Source organism: Pseudorasbora parva, chromosome 4, assembly GCF_024679245.1.
Source record: "Pseudorasbora parva isolate DD20220531a chromosome 4, ASM2467924v1, whole genome shotgun sequence".
In the NCBI taxonomy this organism is placed as follows: Eukaryota; Metazoa; Chordata; class Actinopteri; order Cypriniformes; family Gobionidae; genus Pseudorasbora; species Pseudorasbora parva.
In genome coordinates, this window is record NC_090175.1 from 8,854,716 (window position 1) to 8,872,826 (window position 18,111).

Genomic DNA, 18,111 nt, shown 5'->3' on the forward strand with positions numbered 1-18,111 from the left:
TGTTCACATTTTTTTTTATATATATATATATATATATATATATATATATATATATATATATATATATATATATATATATATATATATATATATATAAAATCTGGAACACTGATGTACATTTTCAAAGTGCTTTCACTTATATTGACAGATATATTTTGTATTTCCCTTGTTTAGAAAATTTCCAGTCAACACAGCTTAAGTATTAAGAGTGGAAAGTGTGTGTAAAAACAATAATAATTCGGGGAGTAAAACGAGAGATTCAGCACACATTTCAGTAAATTGTTAGAGCAGACCACGCTAGTGCAGTGTCTTTTTCATATTGGTACAGCCAGTATTTGGGGTAAAGCAAGAACTGCAAGTTATGTAATCAGATTACTTTTTCAAGTAACTACTAATGCATTATTTTTCAATTTAAAAAATATCTGAGTTTTTCAAAGTATTACAAGTTATTTTGATTTTCCCATACAGGCCGACAGCTCTTCTGTCCCTGTTGAGAGAAATCAGGAGTAATGGTACGTGCCCCCTATTGCACGCAGCAAAACTCCACTCTAAACGCAAAACGCTAAAATGACCATGCTTGTCATCACCATGTGTGTCTGTAATGACTCTTTTTTTCTTCTTTTCAAAAACAAATATAGTATTCTTCAAAATGAATAAAAACTGTGAAATGCAAACATAAATGATCAGGCATATTATTATGTCAGGAGCTTTATCTGCTGGAAGAACCACAGCCGCCAGAATACCGTTTCCATGAAAGGCTGAACATGGTCTCATCAATGCTTAGGTAGGTGGAGCGTGGCAAAGTAACATCCACATGGATGGAGGACCCAAGGTTTCCCAGCAGAACATTGCCCAAAGCATCACACTGCCTCCGCCGGCTCGCCTTCTTCCCATAGTGCATCCTGGGGCCATGAGCTCATCAGGTAAGACACACACACACACACCCACGTGATGTAAAAGAAAACGTGATTCCTCAGACCAGGCCGCCTTCTTCCATTGCTCCGTGGTCCAGTTCTGATGCTCACGTGCCACTGTTGGTGCTTTCGGCGGGGTCAGGGGTCAGCATGGGCACCCTGACTGGTCAGCGGCTATGCCGCCCCATACACAACAAACTGAGATGCTCTGTGTATTCTGACAGCTTTCTATCAGAACCAGCATTAACTTCTGGAGCAGTTTGAGCTCCAGTAGCTCGTCTGTTTGATCGGACCACACGGGCCAGCCTTCGCTCCTCACGTGCATCAATGAGCCTTGGCCGCCCATGACCCTGTGGCCGGTTCTCCACTGTTCCTCTTGGAGCACTTTTGATAGACACTGACCACTGCAGACCGGGAACAGCCCACAAGAGCTGCAGTTTAGGAGATGCTCTGTCTTTGCTGCTGACCTTCAATGATCCAATTCAACCATAAGGAAAAATTACGGAAGATAAACATCACATTTGTAATTAATTTTATTTTTATTATTGTTGAAGATTGTTGAACTTTCTTCTCCTTTCCTATCCTATTCTTCTGCAATCCAGAATCAACAATTGTGTGTGTGTGTGTGTGTGTTTCAATTTTCCAAAACTTTAGGGAGTAAATCAATATTGTAACTCATTACTTTTACAAGCAGAGTACAAAGGAAAGAAATCAGAACATAGTGGACAGAAGAGCTTTTTCATATTGATACCAATGTCATACCTGCAGGATATTCTCTTCATAAACTCTTCTGTAGAATTAAGGCTCAAACAAGGGAAGAGCATGAGGCATAAAATGAAGTGATACGTTTATTGAATAACCTAAAGCCCTATTCGGATGGGACTAGTTTTCTAAACAAAGGTTGTATTACAGTGCTCATCACTCGATGTCTGAAATTGAATGTACTGATTCCTTTTGTTGACATGTTATTTTTTTGTTGGATACCATCCATACTGAAGTGAAATGAAAGCATGCCAAAGATTGATGTGCAAACAGCAGCTCGGATAGGACAAAAAACACATGGAGAAGCATAAGGTTAATACAACATCGGCAATCACAGATATTCGCTTTCGGACAAGGTTTCTCAGAGGACTGTTGAGTTTGACGAAAAACAGTATTTTGCCCTGAAATTTTAACAGGGGTAGTGTGAAAAACACAGAATTGGCAGATTTGGCTGGGATTTGGATGGGATCAAAATGGTACGAATTTCTCTTCCCACCCTGGAAAACTAGTCCCATCCGAATAAAGCTATATCTGCATAGTCAAAGCTCTGACTGCATCTAAACAGAAATATACATGATCCTTTCACATTCATCTTCACATTTGCATCTACACGCTTGCTCTGTAAAAGGGATCCCACACGGATGGCAAGTGACAGAGTCTTCTTTCAGATCTAAAATGAACATTATAAGATCAATGTCAAAAATCAGTACCAGGACATAAAGGTGAGATAGTCAAAGTTTTAGATTTATAGACAAAATGCAACAGAAGTTATTGTATCTTTGACATAATAAAGGTTGTATATCATTCTCATGTTATTTCCACTAAATCTGGTAATACAAAGTTAGTTTTATTTTTGATGCCCTTTCCTATAGGATGTCCCTCAATTCGACACTATTAAGGCTGTAATAAATCCTGAATGTACCATGCAATGACGCTCTAGAATAATATATATTGAAATCTTGAAATATATGTGACGCAGTCTGAAGATGTTACAAGCCCTCAGTGATGGTTTAAAGTCTATTTTAAGCAAAAACAATAATAATTTCATAAATGAGCTTGATGCTAATTGTAGCTCTAAGGCACCTGTTACCCAGCTGCGATTATATTTTATGATGTATTTGGAACTAAAGGATTCTCATAATATCTCGTAAGCATTATAGGTAGTTTATATTTCTAGTGTAGTACCAAACTTTATTCATCTTGATTTACTGCTGTATGTTCTGCGGCAGACGAGGTTAAAGGGGGGGTGAAATGCTGTTTCATGCATACTGAGCTTTTTACACTGTTAAAGACTTGGATTCCCATCCTAAACAGACAAAGTTTCAAAAACTAATGTTGGACGTTTGATGGAGTATTTCTGTGTTAAAAATACTCCTTCTGGTTTCTCACAAGTTTCGGCGAGTTTTTTTCGAGTATGGGTCGGTTTGACGTTAATAGAGCGGAAGGTCCTTGTATGGGCCGTACGGGCTCTTCTCCCGGTAGGGTGCGCGCGCGTCACTAGAGCGAGAGAGGAAATGCACGCCGTAAAGAGTCCCTTAGGTGCAGATCCAGTCCTCCGTGAAGACTTCTGTCGGTTATAGTCCGTGCCGCGCTCCACTTTATTCCTATGAGTGACGTCGAGCGACTTCAACGCTTCAGCACAGCATTCTGGGAAGGCAGCGCTGCATTTGAACCGATTTGAACGCAGAAATGACGGGAAGCTTCACAACATCGCTTCAGTCGCGTCTCAAAGTGGATTTACACGGTCACTGCTGTCAGGACTTCACTAAATCATACCAAAGAAGTGTGTTTTTGACGGAGCGGTCCCAGCGATAAAGGTTCGGTCCTGCCTTGGAAGCAGCCGGTGAGTAAAACGGCTTCAAATGTCTGTGCTGTTGGCTACCGTCGCATGAGTAAACATCAGTAAACGACACGATCGCGTGCTTCGTCATTCAAATGCGCTAACGGTTACTCCATTGCTGTTCTATGTTTAACGTTACACTAGTCTGACGTGCAAAACCGTTTTGCTTGCTACCTCTAAGGTCTAGTCACATACAATAGTCCATAAACCGAATCATGTCCTCATAAAATGCGAGTAAAGACACAGAAAGGCCACTAAATACAGTACATACCACAGAGACGGACGTCCTGCTGTTGCTGTTTTTCCTGTTCAATTTATTTCTGCCTCAGATTTGATTCTGGATCATTATCTGTATTAGCTGAGATAGCGATGGGCTTCTCCACTCTTGAGGACGTCACCGCTTTGTGCACATTCATCATTCTTTAGCTCCGCCCACACGATACGCCTCCAGGCGCTCGTTTTTTTCCGGAAAGACTCGGTACAGCCCATATTTCTTTTATAAATATAATAAAACTAAAGACTTTTCGGAGATATGAAGGATACATTACTACTCTATAGGTACTCAAGATTGACATGAGATTGACTGAAACTGAGTGTTTCACCCCCCCTTTAAAGCCAAATGGAAAACTCTACGAGATACATACACGATGAATTCTTGGTCAGCACCACCTATTGTGCACCTGTGAATTTGCAGAAGGCGATCAAGTGCTTCGCGATCTGTGTGAAAGCATCGTTTGCTTCGCTTTATCGCGTCACGCTCAGTAGCCACGTTTCCATTACAGATTCCCTCAAAACTTTTGCAATATTTTCTGTTTGTTGATTAAAAAAAACGATTGAGAAATAACGCCGTTTCCATTAACCAATGTTATGCGACTAAAACTGAATTCTTTCCTCTCACGGTGCTGGCAGCCACCGCACTAGCCTTTTTTTGTTTTAATTGAAGGAGACATAGTCGATGAGGCCCCTTATACTTGGGAGCGGCCGCGTAAGAGTTGTTCTGGGTGTTTCTACCTCCTATGTGCTTCAAGGTCTTGATGAATTTGTTGTTAAGAATCCAGCATTCCCATAACCCCTTTGCCTTTGAGTTTCATCATCTTTAAAGAATGATCAACTAACTTAATGGCAGGTGACCTGTAAATGCGAAAAAAACTGTTTCCATTGAAGTTTTGCGAAATTTCCCTTTTTCTAATAGCCTGAAAAAACACCTCATGCGAGTCTAATTGAAATATATGGGAGTTTTTGCTCAATTGTTTTTCCATTGGCCGCTTTTTTCAATTTGAAGGTTAATAATACTGTGAAAAAGCCTTTAGGATTAGGTGACACCAGGGACGAGCATCCATCTCACTTGTATGTTAGGGGTAAACACAAGATCCAAAATATTTTGTAATTCGACTGAAATCACATTTGTCAAAAAAAAAGATGCATAGACTGCCATTTGCTTTTCCTGCTAACTGCATTATAAGTATCAAGTATGATGAACGATCTAAAAACGTTTCCAGGGTTTGTGAAGAAATCATCCTTTTGAAACAGACCTTAACACCAAATCAATGGGCACGATTACAAGCAACTAACATGTTTTAAATTGTGTTATTACACCACTCTGGAAATACTTAAATAACACAAAAAATACTTTAAAAAATACTTAAATACTTTAAAAGTTTTTAAAAACTTTGTTCCATTTAATTATAACTATTTAACTGATTTGAATTGTTTTTAACATAGAGGAAGGCATCAGCCGTTGTGATGGGACTTTATTTTTTCAATAAAAACACCTTTGTAAAATTTAACATTTTGTGCATTGATATTTTATTGCTGCATTTATTTTATGATTTAAAAATGAATTATCACACTTGTCCAATCACCTAAGAAATTGTTTTTAATCATTTGAAAATCTGATCTGGAGTCACCACTGAAATCTAGCTAAATTTAGGCATAATTTATTTTCAATAATTATCCAATTCTTTTAACTTAATTTATTCTTTTTAATTGAATAACCAAACTTACTCTGTCTTTCATTCATCTTGTAGGTTTTTTTCACATCTGTTTTCTGAGCGGTCTGATGGTTTTCATGCTGTTCCGTCTTTATATTGTGAAATGTTTGATCCTGTTTGTTTCACACATCGCTTCATCAATCATTATATTCACTAATAACAAAACAAAACTAATATCCGAAATAAGCTACAACTGAAAATACGCTTTTTAAAACACTGCTTTATGAAGCTCCGAACGTCTGTTTTGAATCGGATCGCGAATCAAACTGGCCAAGTCACGTGATTTCAGCGAACGATGCTTCGTTACGTCATATACTGGGTCGAATCTTTTTCTGAAGGTGGCGTTAATTAGCCTGACAAGCCAGACCCACATCAAGATGTTTGGTCTGGAAACTCCCCATTGACGGCTCAATCTGAGGGGCGGATAAACGGTTGTCTTTCAAACTCCCTCTGCACGCGATAGGATAGCGCTACACCAACCAGAGCAACGAAGGTGAAGCAGAGCTCGCTGACTGATTAAACATTCGCCGTATCCGGTCGGCTAAACTCAGAACACATCTTCCCTTTTTAAGAATGACTTCAGTGCCGCTCTTTGTTCTTTTCTCAGAGAAAAGCTTAACTCCAAGTCGTCCAGAGTCGCGGTCAAAGCTGATTCGAAAGACCGCCGTTCGCCAGTTTCTGTGTTTACTAGAAGCACGCAAACGCAACTCGGCCGTCGTCATTATGGCCCCGCCCACCGACTCTATACACGATGTGATTGGCCCGGCAAGAGTTAGGCGATTACAGCTCAGAAGGGTATTGAGAGTTCCTAGACGACACTTGCGGGCAGATTAAATTTGCTGCTGCTAGGGTGCGTCTAGATTTCTAGGCTAGGCGTTAATATGTTTAATACGTGAACCAGTGTCTAATATGGTTCTGATCTTGATTCAGATGTATAATCTACAGTGGCTTCAGTTTTCATGTGGAATGTGTGTGTCATGGGAAACAATATATTGTGATATTGAATTAATTGGCTCTAAAAGGCCTGAATTAGCCAAAGCCTGCGACTGCGAGCACTACAAATGAATACAATAACAAAAATGCTCAGTTGGAATATTTTAACATAACTGGGGCCTATTGCACAAGGGGTTAAGCCGGGAAATCTAGGTGATCCTGGCTCAGTTTATCCGCTAATATACAGTTATCTTTCATTATCGTTCTTGGTGTGAGTGTGAACATAACATTCAGATGACAAGATCACCAAGATATCCCGGATTAATCCCTTATCCTAGTTTTGTGCAATAGGCCCCGATCTACAAATAAGTTTACTACCTATATAAGTTTATAATGTATTTATGGGGGGTATGCACTGTGCATATTTTTTTCCTTAATCGGTCCATTTTCTTCTTATATAGGCTATGTAGACGATGTCTTTGTGCACAAGTTATGGTCTATGCCTGCCTGGAAAGCCATGGGCCAGACAGATGGGACGCTTGAACTAGCCAGCTGTGATCAACCTGAAGCTTTCACCTGCACACCCGATTAAGGTAAGCAGGGTTGAGTCTGTTCAGAGGCCTAAAGGGAGACCTCCTGGGAAGACTAGGGTTCTGCTGAAAGAGGTGTTAGTGAGGCCAGCAGGGGGTGCTCAGTGCTCAGTGCTCACCCTGTGGTCTCAGTGCACTGTAAATAAAGAAAATAAAAAAGGCTAATTTTGCCCTTTTGCAGTACAATCGACTTGGATGTTTACATTATTTCAACTTCAATTATGTAAACTGGCTTTACAAAATGAGTTACATCTTGTATAACTAATAAAAAAAAGTTTAACATGTCTTAACTTATTTTGATGAGTTAAAACAATGTAAAAACAAATGCTGTCATAACTTATTTATGAGGGGGTTTTTTACATTCGTTTTTTTTTTAATTACATGAATGAGTTTTATGCTCCCAGAATGCACTGCAGGCATGTAGCATGTCACTGGATTTCAAATTAAAACCAAAACACACATACACATCATGTTCAACTGTATCTGACTTGTAGATGACTCCTTTTTCATGCAATTTGCATGTGTTTTGTAAAAGTGTCTTCCACGTGTTCTTTTCTCGTTGCATTTGCATGTTTTGACCAGCAGGTGTCCCCAGTGTAAAGTGTTTCGAGCGCTTCAAAGAGGAATCATTTGACAAACCATTTGTTTCATTCGATTCGAAGTGTCTAAAAGCACCATTTTCCTATCACTACTTTAATGGATTAAAAATGTCTCTATCCAAACTCCGTGAGCAGTTACTATCTACGAAGAATCGGGAGGAATTATTATAGCATCTTTCACCCTTGAAACATAGGGGGAATTCAGGGGGATTGGGACACCGTTTGTCATTGAGATCAAAATGCATGTTATTTTTTTATTCAGTACTGTTCTGAATAAGATATTTTAGGCTACATAAAAGATGTTTACATATAGTTTGCAAGACAACCCCCCCCCCCCCCCCCCCCAAATTTATTAAAATGACCCAGTTAAAAAGTTTATGAACCATTGATTCTTAATAGCCTATATGTGTCGTTCCCTGATGATCCATGGCGGTGTGTGTGTTTTGTGATGGTTGTTCATGAGTCTCTTGTTTGTCCTGAGCACTTAAACTGCCCAATGTTCTTCAGAAAAATCCTCCAGATCCTGCAAATTCTTCAGTTTTCAGCCTCTTTTTGCATATTTGAACCCTCTCCAGGAGTGACTGTATGATTTTGAGATCCATCTTTTCGATCTGAGGATGATTGTGGGACTCGTAAAAGAGGTTCAATCATTCACTGATGCTCCAGAAGGAAACACAATGCATCAAGAGGCTGTGGGTGAAAACGTTTTGAATTCGAAGATCTAGGTAAATTGTACTTAATTTGTCTTTCGGGAAATGTGTAAGTATTTGCTGTTATTTCTCAAGGGGAGTACTAAAAATAAATGACAAAAGGACAATAAATTGATATTTAAATCATATTCAATATTTTAATCATATTCAAACGTTTTCACCCCCGGCTCTTAATGTGCTGCGCTTCCTTCTGGAGCGTCTCTGACTGCTTGAACCTTTTTTAATAGTTGTGTCTGAGTCCCTCAGTCATCCTGAGAGTGAAAAGTTGGATCTCAAAATCATACAGTCACTCCTGGAGAGGGTTCAAATATGCAAAAGAGGCTGAAAACTGAAGAATTTGCAGGATCTGGAGGTTTTTTCTGAAGAACATTGGGAAGTTTAACTGCTCAGGACAAACAAGAGACTCAAGAACAACCATCACAAAACACACAACAACAACAAAACAGCCGGAAAAATAAGATAATATTAGGCTGACATAGGCAAGGCAAGTTTATTTGTATAGCACATTTCATACCCAATGGCAATTCAAAGTGCTTTACATAGAAATTAATTAAAATAGTGGTAATATGCCACTAACACTAACTTAATAAATATAAATTGTGGCATTATTTTGCAGTAGTCTATTCATGGGTCTTTTATTTCTTTTGGGGATGTGCCCAGAATGGGGTTTAATCTGCTGAAATAAAATTTATGAAAATAGCTTAGGCTCTGAATTTCATTCCCATTAGGATAATAAAAAATGACACCCAAACACACAGAGTTAATAGTCACTGTAAGGCATTATCTTATGTTCCTCTTGCTCATTCACTCATTGTGTTATTCAACGCTGCTGTCAAAAATGACAATTACTTGCTGTGCAACCGATAACAGCAAGAGCATAATATGCCAACTAACACACAGGGCCATCGTTAAATGTTTCCATGTCTAGCAAAGAAAAGAAATACGTGGTTGATCATTGACTTCTGTTGATGCAGCTGAACTGTCTGAACTGACTTAGATTTTTACAGTTTCTTTCAGTAACAGAATAAAGGCCCGTTTATCCCAAGGACGATAAAGATATGGCCGAGTTATAAAACCGTAACAAAAATAAAAGAATAGCAGAGTCCACACCACAACAGTAATGCACAAAGAAACTATACCATTAGAATCAATTTCAGAAAGAAAAATAAATCAGCTGATGAACGATGAAAACATTGACAGCCAAACAGAGTCCATTCTGCTTTAAAGAGCTCGTGGCAGACGACAAAACCGCAGCGTGTGCTTAGAAATGAACCAAACAATATCGGACGGTGGTGGGACACTCTAGTTACTTAATAAATGCTCATTTTAATCTTCCAGGTGAATGTTATTTTTGGACGCATGGGTGGGTTTAATGGCACTGAATGTCTCATGGGAATGTTCTGTGTTTGTGTAACAGGTGAGTTTCTCACATTCTCCCAATAAACATGTGAGTAGCCTATAAACATCCTTATCTAGGACCTCACTAACATGAAACAAAAATAGATTAACACCCATTCCCTGAAACACAATCATGCTTTTTTAAATCATAACTCTGCCAGCTCAGGTATGTTTCAAACCCTGGGTTTTAGGCGCCATGAAAGTGGTTTGGCTTTTATACCTACACTCACCTAAAGGATTATTAGGAACACCTGTTCAATTTTTCATTAATACAATTATCTAATCAACCAATCACATGGCAGTTGCTTCAATGCATTTAGGGGTGTGGTCCTGTTCAAGACAATCTCCTGAACTCCAAACTGAATGTCAGAATGGGAAAGAAAGGAGATTTAAGCAATTTTGAGCGTGGCATGGTTGTTGGTGCCAGACGGGCCGGTCTGAGTCTTTCACAATCTGCTCAGTTACTGGGATTTTCACACACAACCATTTCTAGGGTTTACAAAGAATGGCGTGAAAAGAGAAGAACATCCAGTATGCGGCAGTCCTGTGGGCGAAAATGCCTTGTTGATGCTAGAGGTCAGAGGAGAATGGGCCGACTGATTCAAGCTGATAGAAGAGCAACTTTAACTGAAATAACCACTCGTGACAACCGAGGTATGCAGCAAAGCATTTGTGAAGCCACAACACGCACAACCTTGAGGCGGATGGGCTACAACAGCAGAAGACCCCACCGGGTACCACTCATCTCCACCAAAATTGGACAGTTGAAGTCTAGGAAAATGTTGCCTGGTCTGATGAGTCTCGATTCCTGTTGAGAGATTCAGATGGTAGATTCAGAGTTTGGCGTAAACAGAATGAGAACATGGATCCATCATGCCTCGTTACCACTGTGCAGGCTGGTGGTGGTGGTGTAATGGTGTGGGGGATGTTTTCTTGGCACACTTTAGGCCCCTTAGTGCCAATTGGGCATCGTTTAAATGCCACGGCCTACCTGAGCATTGTTTCTGACCATGTCCATCCCTTTATGACCTCCATGTACCCATCCTCTGATGGCTACTTCCAGCAGGATAATGCACCACGTCACGAAGCTCGAATCATTTCAAATTGAACGTTTGAAATGAATCATTTCTTGACCATGACAATGAGTTCACTGTACTTAAAAAGGCCCCCACAGTCACCAGATCTCAACCCAATAGAGCATCTTTGCGACTGACGCTAGAGGTTGCAGCCTTTAGCCTCCTTGTTAGAGCGTCCGACTCTCATGCGGGCAGACCCGGGTTTGAGTCCCGGTCTGAACAGAAGGGGTTACATAAACTTGTTTAAATTCTGTAATATTCTGCAGAAGAGTGAACTGCGCCGCTTCTCTTGTGAGAAGTTAATCACTGTTCCATGCATGGGATTGGCTGTTCACTACTGATGTCACAGCATGTGATTGGCTGATCACTACTGATGTCACAGCATGTGATTGGCTGATCACTACTGATGTCACAGCATGTGATTGGCTGTTCACTACTGATGTCACAGCATGTGATTGGCTGTTCACTACTGATGTCACACCTAAACTCTGGATCAAAGCCTGAGTTTACAGAAAGTTGATGATCAGCTTCATGGTACTAAATCCTGAATGGATTGGTTTGGTTTTGTCAATTCAAAACTAATCCCGTAACCCAGAGTTTGTTCACCATTATGGTACGGGCCCCAGTAATCATGTGAAACAGCTTGATCCTGATTGGGAAGTTTAACATGTTCATATGAATAAATAATTTTTGATGAACTTGGTTGTAAGTGCAGAATAGGCTGTGAGTGAGGAAGATGTGCCGTGAGAATGATGAAAGAGCCGTGATGTGTGGGTGGATGAATGAATGGAGCTCTGAAGGTTGTGCGGTTAGTACAGATCCCTCTGTTTCCTGTTTGATAGAAAAGTTAGAAAAGTTTTAAAGATTATTTTTATAATTATCTATCTATCTATCTATCTATCTATCTATCTATCTATCTATCTATCTATCTATCTATCTATCTATCTATCTATCTATCTATCTATCTATCTATCTATCTATCTGTCTGTCTGTCTGTCTGTCTGTCTGTCCGCCTCTCATTCTGTCTGTCTGTCCGCCTCTCGTTCTGTCTGTCTGTCCGTCTATCGTTCTGTGTGTCTGTCCGCCTCTCGTTCTGTCTGTCTGTCCGTCCATCGTTCTGTCTGTCTGTCTGTTCGCCTCTCGTTCTGCCTGTCGTTCTGTCTGTCTGTCCGCCTCTCGTTCTGTCTGTCTGTCTGTCTGTCCGACTCTCGTTCTGTCTGTCTGTCCGCCTCTCGTTCTGTCTGTCTGTCTGTCCGCCTCTCGTTCTGTCTGTCTGTCCGTCTATCGTTCTGTCTGTCTGTCTGTTCGCCTCTCGTTCTGCCTGTTGTTCTGTCTGTCTGTCCGCCTGTCGTTCTGTCTGTCTGTCTGTCTGCTTGTCTGTCTGTCCGCCTGTCGTTCTGTCTGTCTGTCCGCCTGTCGTTCTGTCTGTCTGACTGTCTGTCCACCTGTCGTTCTGTCTGTCTGCCTGTCTGTCTGTCCGCCTGTCTGTCTGTCTGCCTGTCTGTCTGTCCGCCAGTCGTTCTGTCTGTCTGTCTGCCTGTCTGTCTGTCTGTCCGCCTCTCGTTCTGTCTGTCTGTCTGTCTGTCCGCCTATCGTTCTGTCTGTCTGTCCGTCTATCGTTCTGTCTGTCTGTCTGTTCGCCTCTCGTTCTGCCTGTCGTTCTGTCTGTCTGTCCGCCTGTCGTTCTGTCTGTCTGTCCGCCTGTCGTTCTGTCTGTCTGACTGTCTGTCCACCTGTCGTTCTGTCCGCCTGTCGTTCTGTCTGTCTGCCTGTCTGTCTGTCCGCCTGTCGTTCTGTCTGTCTGTCTGCCTGTCTGTCTGTCCGCCAGTCGTTCTGTCTGCCTGTCTGTCTGTCCGCCAGTCGTTCTGTCTGTCTGTCTGCCTGTCTGTCTGTCTGTCCGCCTGTCATTCTGTCTGTCTGTCTTTCCGCCTGTCGTTCGTTCTGCCTGTCTGCCTGTCATTCTATCTGTCATTCTATCTGTCTATCTTTCTGTCGGTCGGTCTGTCTGTCTGTCTGTCTGTCTAATAATAAATAATTCAATTCAAATACATAAATCATAAATCCTATTGTAGTGAATGAGACGTACATAATTCACCCTTGTTATTAAATATGGTTCTATATACTGCCGAGGATTAACACAGTACTGTTCAGGGTTTGTGGTCCCTTTAAGTTTGTCTGTTGCTCGTTGACTTTTGACGTTGGTCAACACCCACTTGGGGGGTTGGTTGTGTGTTGTGTTTTTGGTTGATATTAAACGAGACACTCATGTGCTCAACGTGAGAAGTTGTCGCTTGTTATTCACAGCAATTTCCACACTGGTGACCCCGTTTCTTGTCTGCTGGACGTATCCAGAGAAACGACACTACCATGACCGCGAACGCCGTCACTCTTAAACTCCCCGAATTCTGGGAAACGTCAGCTTCGGCATGGTTCGCTCAGACCGAAGCGCAATTCGCGTTGCGTGAGATCACCGCGGATACAACTAAATACTACTATGTTGTGTCTGCTCTCGGAAATACAACAGCATCCAGAGTGGTGAGCCTTCTTACAAATCCTCCAGCAACTGACAAGTATATAGCGCTCAAAGCCCACTTATTGAAAACATTTGAACTGTCAGACACTGAGAGAGCCAACAGGCTTTTCTCCCTTCAAGGACTGGGTGACAGCAAACCGTCCGAGCTCATGGATCGTATGCTGGATCTTTTAGGTGAGCACAGACCCGATTTTCTTTTCACCCATCTTTTTCTGCGGCAGCTGCCTCCCCAAGTGAGAGCTGCTCTAGCTAACACCACAATTACTGAGTGTAGGAAATTAGCCGAGGAGGCTGATAAGTTTTTCCTGGCGAGTCAGGGACATTGTGAGTCCACATTTTTTCCTGCGCACATCGCTTCGGCAACGCGAGATGAGTCCACACTTATTGCTGCCACAATTCCTCGTCGACAACAGTTTTCTGGCTCTCAACAACCATCAGGCTTATGTTTCTACCATGCGAAGTTCGGAAACAAGGCCAACAAATGTCGCCCACCATGCAGTTTCGGCGGGTCGGGAAACGCCAGGGCCGGCGCTCAGTAGTGGCCATGAGCGTCGGCCGCGTAGGCAGGCTGCTTTTCATCCGTGACAGCGTCTCTGGACGACGTTTTCTGTGTGACACGGGAGCACAGAGGAGCGTCCTGCCTGCATCCCGTTTAGACATGGTGACTGACAGCCATGGCCCCCCTTTGGAAGCTGCCAATGGTAGCCTGATCCGCACATATGGCACAAGGTACGTCGAATTGTGTTTTGGAGGACAACATTTCGGCTGGGACTTTGTCACAGCTAAGGTCGCTTTTCCCCTCCTTGGGTCCGATTTTTTGTGTGCGCATGGACTGTTGGTGGATGTTAAGAACAGCCGTTTGATTGACGCGGTCACATTTTGCTCTTATACGTGCACGCTCAGCAGGGCTGACTCTATGCGACTGTCTAGCACGCTTTCAGTTTCTGATGATTTCCACCGTCTACTAGCCAGTTTCCCAGCCCTCACTCAGCCCACTTTCTCTGCATCAGCAGTGAAACACGGTGTGGAGCACCATCTAACCACCACTGGCCCACCCGTCTACGCCCGTGCTCGACGCCTCGACCCGACCAAGCTTGCCGTCGCAAAGGCCGAGTTTACAAACATGGAACGCCTGGGAATAGTCCGCCGATCCGACAGCCCGTGGGCCTCACCCCTTCACATTGTCCCTAAACCTGCCGGTGGATGGCGCCCATGTGGCGACTACAGGCGGCTTAATGAGGCAACAGCACCTGACCGATACCCAGTCCCCAACATACAGGATTTTTCAGCACACCTGGCTGGTATGGTGATATTTTCCAAGGTGGACCTCGTACGGGGATATCATCAGGTGCCAGTTCATCCAAGGGACGTTCCCAAAACGGCAGTGATCACGCCGTTTGGTCTTTTTGAGTTCCTGCGCATGCCTTTCGGCCTTAAGAACGCTGCCCAATCTTTTCAATGCCTCATGGACTCTGTTTTGCGGGACCTGCCTTTCCTTTTCGTGTACTTGGACGACATCCTAGTAGCTAGCACATCTAAGTCTCAGCACTTGGCTCACCTCCGAACCCTTTTTGAACGACTTAGCCAACATGGCCTCATCGTCAACCCAGCCAAGTGCCAGTTCGGTCTCTCCACCATTGATTTCCTCGGGCACAGAGTCACTAAGGAAGGGGCAGTCCCTCTTCCATCAAAGGTGGAGGCAGTAACACAGTTCCCACGCCCGCTCACGGTCAAATCGCTGCAGGAGTTCCTCGGCATGGTAAATTTTTACCATCGCTTCATTCCTCGAGCCGCTCAGCTCATGCAGCCCTTACACGAGGCCTTGAAAGGTAAACCCAAGCACGCCGTGGACTGGACTGAGAGCAGAATCAAGGCTTTTGCTGCCACTAAGGCAGCGCTAGCGAACGCCACAATGCTAGCGCATCCCTCTCCTACAGCCCCCATCGCCATCACCTCGGACGCCTCAGACTATGCTGTCGGTGCCGTCTACGAGCAGTGGTTAAGCGGGGCCTGGCAACCACTGGCTTTCTTTAGCCGTCAGCTACGTCCCTGCGAGCGGAAATATAGCACTTTCGACCGGGAGCTCCTGGGTCTCTACCTCGCCATCAGACACTTTCGTTCCCTGCTGGAAGGCCGACATTTCACTGCTTTTGTGGACCACAAACCGCTAACTTTCGCTATGGCCAAGGTGGCCGAGCCGTGGTCCGCTCGCCAGCAGCGCCATCTTTCCTACATTTCCGAGTTCACCACAGACTTGCAGCATGTTGCCGGCAAGAACAACCATGTGGCAGACTGCCTATCACGTGCTGTGGCTGGGGCAGTCCATCTCGGTTTGGATTATAACAGCATGGCGATGACTCAGACCACAGACCCAGGTGTACAACTCCTGAGGACCTCAGCTACGGGGCTGCAGATTGAGGAAGTTGTTTTTGGTGATGCTGGCACCACGCTCCTGTGTGACGTCTCTACAGGAAGTCCGCGGCCGGTCGTCCCCTCTGGATGGAGACGACAAGTTTTTGATGCCATCCATGGTCTCTCCCACCCAGGTTCAAAAGCATCACAGAAACTGGTTGCAGCAAAGTTTGTTTGGCACGGCCTAAAGAAGGATGTTAGAAACTGGGCTAACACTTGTGTTGAGTGCCAACGGGCCAAAGTACACCGCCACACTAAAGCCCCGCTAGAGTCGTTCCCAGTTCCAGAAAGACGTTTTGACCACGTAAATGTAGACCTGGTCGGTCCATTGCCCTCATCTCATGGTTTCACACACCTGTTAACTATGGTGGATAGGACAACCCGCTGGCCTGAGGCTGTACCACTGACGTCAGTGGCGTCAATCGACATGACACGTGCATTCATTGGCACCTGGGTTGCCCGTTTCGGCACGCCTTCAGACATTTCCTCTGACCGAGGAGCGCAGTTCACGTCTGAGCTTTGGCATGCTGTCGCTCAGAGCCTGGGAGTTAAACTCCACCGCACTACCGCGTATCACCCACAGGCTAACGGACTGTGTGAACGCTTTCATAGGTCGATGAAGGCTGCTCTGCGTGCCAGCCTCAAAGACAGTAACTGGGTCGACAAGCTTCCGTGGGTGATGCTAGGCATCAGGACTGCGCCTAAAGAGGACCTTCATTCCTCATCTGCGGAGCTCGTTTATGGACAGCCGCTGCGGGTGCCAGGGGATTTTGTGCCTAGCACCACAGTTCCTTGGTCTGCTACCCTCCAGCGGTCTACTTTACTGGACAAGGCAAGGCTTTTCTCACCCGTCCCTACTTCTCGGCATGGCCTCCCTCAGTCACACATTCCTGCTGGACTTCAGGCAGCTGGCTATGTTTTCATTCGCCATGATGCTCACAGGGGTCCGCTACGCCCGCCCTACGAGGGCCCATTCCGGGTTCTGGAGACAGGGAACAAACATTTTGTGGTGGACAGGGGCGGTAAACCAGAGAGACTCTCTATTGACCGCCTTAAACCCGCTCACTTGGATGTGGACAGGCCTATTGACCTGGCTCAACCCCCTCGACGTGGACGGCCTCCTGTTTTGCCCCAACACTTTGTTTCCCCCCCTTCTAAGCTCCCCATACCTTATGCCCCGCCTCCGGATACAGAAGAGTGCTCCCGACCCCCTGTACAGCGCAGCCGTTGCGGCCGTTTGATACGCCCACCTCCCCGTTGACTTTCTTTTTGTTTTTGTTTTTTCTTATGGTGAATTCTGGGGGGACGTGTGTAGTGAATGAGACGTACATAATTCACCCTTGTTATTAAATATGGTTCTATATACTGCCGAGGATTAACACAGTACTGTTCAGGGTTTGTGGTCCCTTTAAGTTTGTCTGTTGCTCGTTGACTTTTGACGTTGGTCAACACCCACTTGGGGGGTTGGTTGTGTGTTGTGTTTTTGGTTGATATTAAACGAGACACTCATGTGCTCAACGTGAGAAGTTGTCGCTTGTTATTCACAGCAATTTCCACACTATATTCATTCTTTAATGCCCTTTGCTGTATGGAGTAGTGAAGTTGACCCAGACTTTCTTCTCTCTAAACACAGGAGTTGGTCTTGTCCCCTTGGAGCCCCTAGTGGATGTTTATTCTGATGGACAGGACGGTCCGAAACTTCATACAGACTTCATCATCAGAGTCAACAGTGCGACTGCAGGGTCTCAGTGACACACACGGTTTTTCTAGGCCACTCACTTCAGTTCAAAACTCCTCATTCTAGCCTCTTTTCCCCTCCTATAGTCTTCAAAGCCATCATTCATATTTCTGTCTACATTTATTTCTGTTACTGATATGAGATCTGAGATTCAGGCCGGGTCTGGGGATGAGTACCGACTGTTTCTGCAGTATAGTTCATGTTTACTGTGCACAATATTTCTCTATGCATGTAATACCCATATAAACTGCTGCTTGGAAAAGAAATGCAGTGAATAATGCACACTTGACCTTCCCATTTTTTTTCCAGCCATGATTTTAATGCAATTTGATTGGCCTGCCAAGAGTAAACGAAAAAAAGGTTTAAGTGCACTATTATTAACTATAATTATAAACTATTAATTTTCAGTTGATAGCTTGATGGCACACAACATAACACATATTGACATAATGAGGTCCATTGTGTAATGCACTGTTTTACAGACTATTTCTATTTTAAAAAAAATAGTAGACCCATATATGCTAATTTGCCATTTTGCATACACCCATTTCGCAGTTTAGTGAAAGTTATCTCCCTTATCATAAGCATCATTCACGCAATAATGCCTTATCATAC

The 18,111-nt window shown here is 43.6% G+C and overlaps 1 long non-coding RNA gene across 1 annotated transcript; it reads left to right on the forward strand.

Moving 5' to 3' along the window:
* Nucleotides 1-465: 465 nt before the first annotated feature.
* LOC137072836 (uncharacterized) lies at nt 466-17,839 on the forward strand. The gene is made up of 3 exons (XR_010904692.1): nt 466-512; nt 6,902-7,033; nt 17,392-17,839. It is a non-coding gene; the product is annotated as an uncharacterized lncRNA (long non-coding RNA).
* Nucleotides 17,840-18,111: the final 272 nt, after the last annotated feature.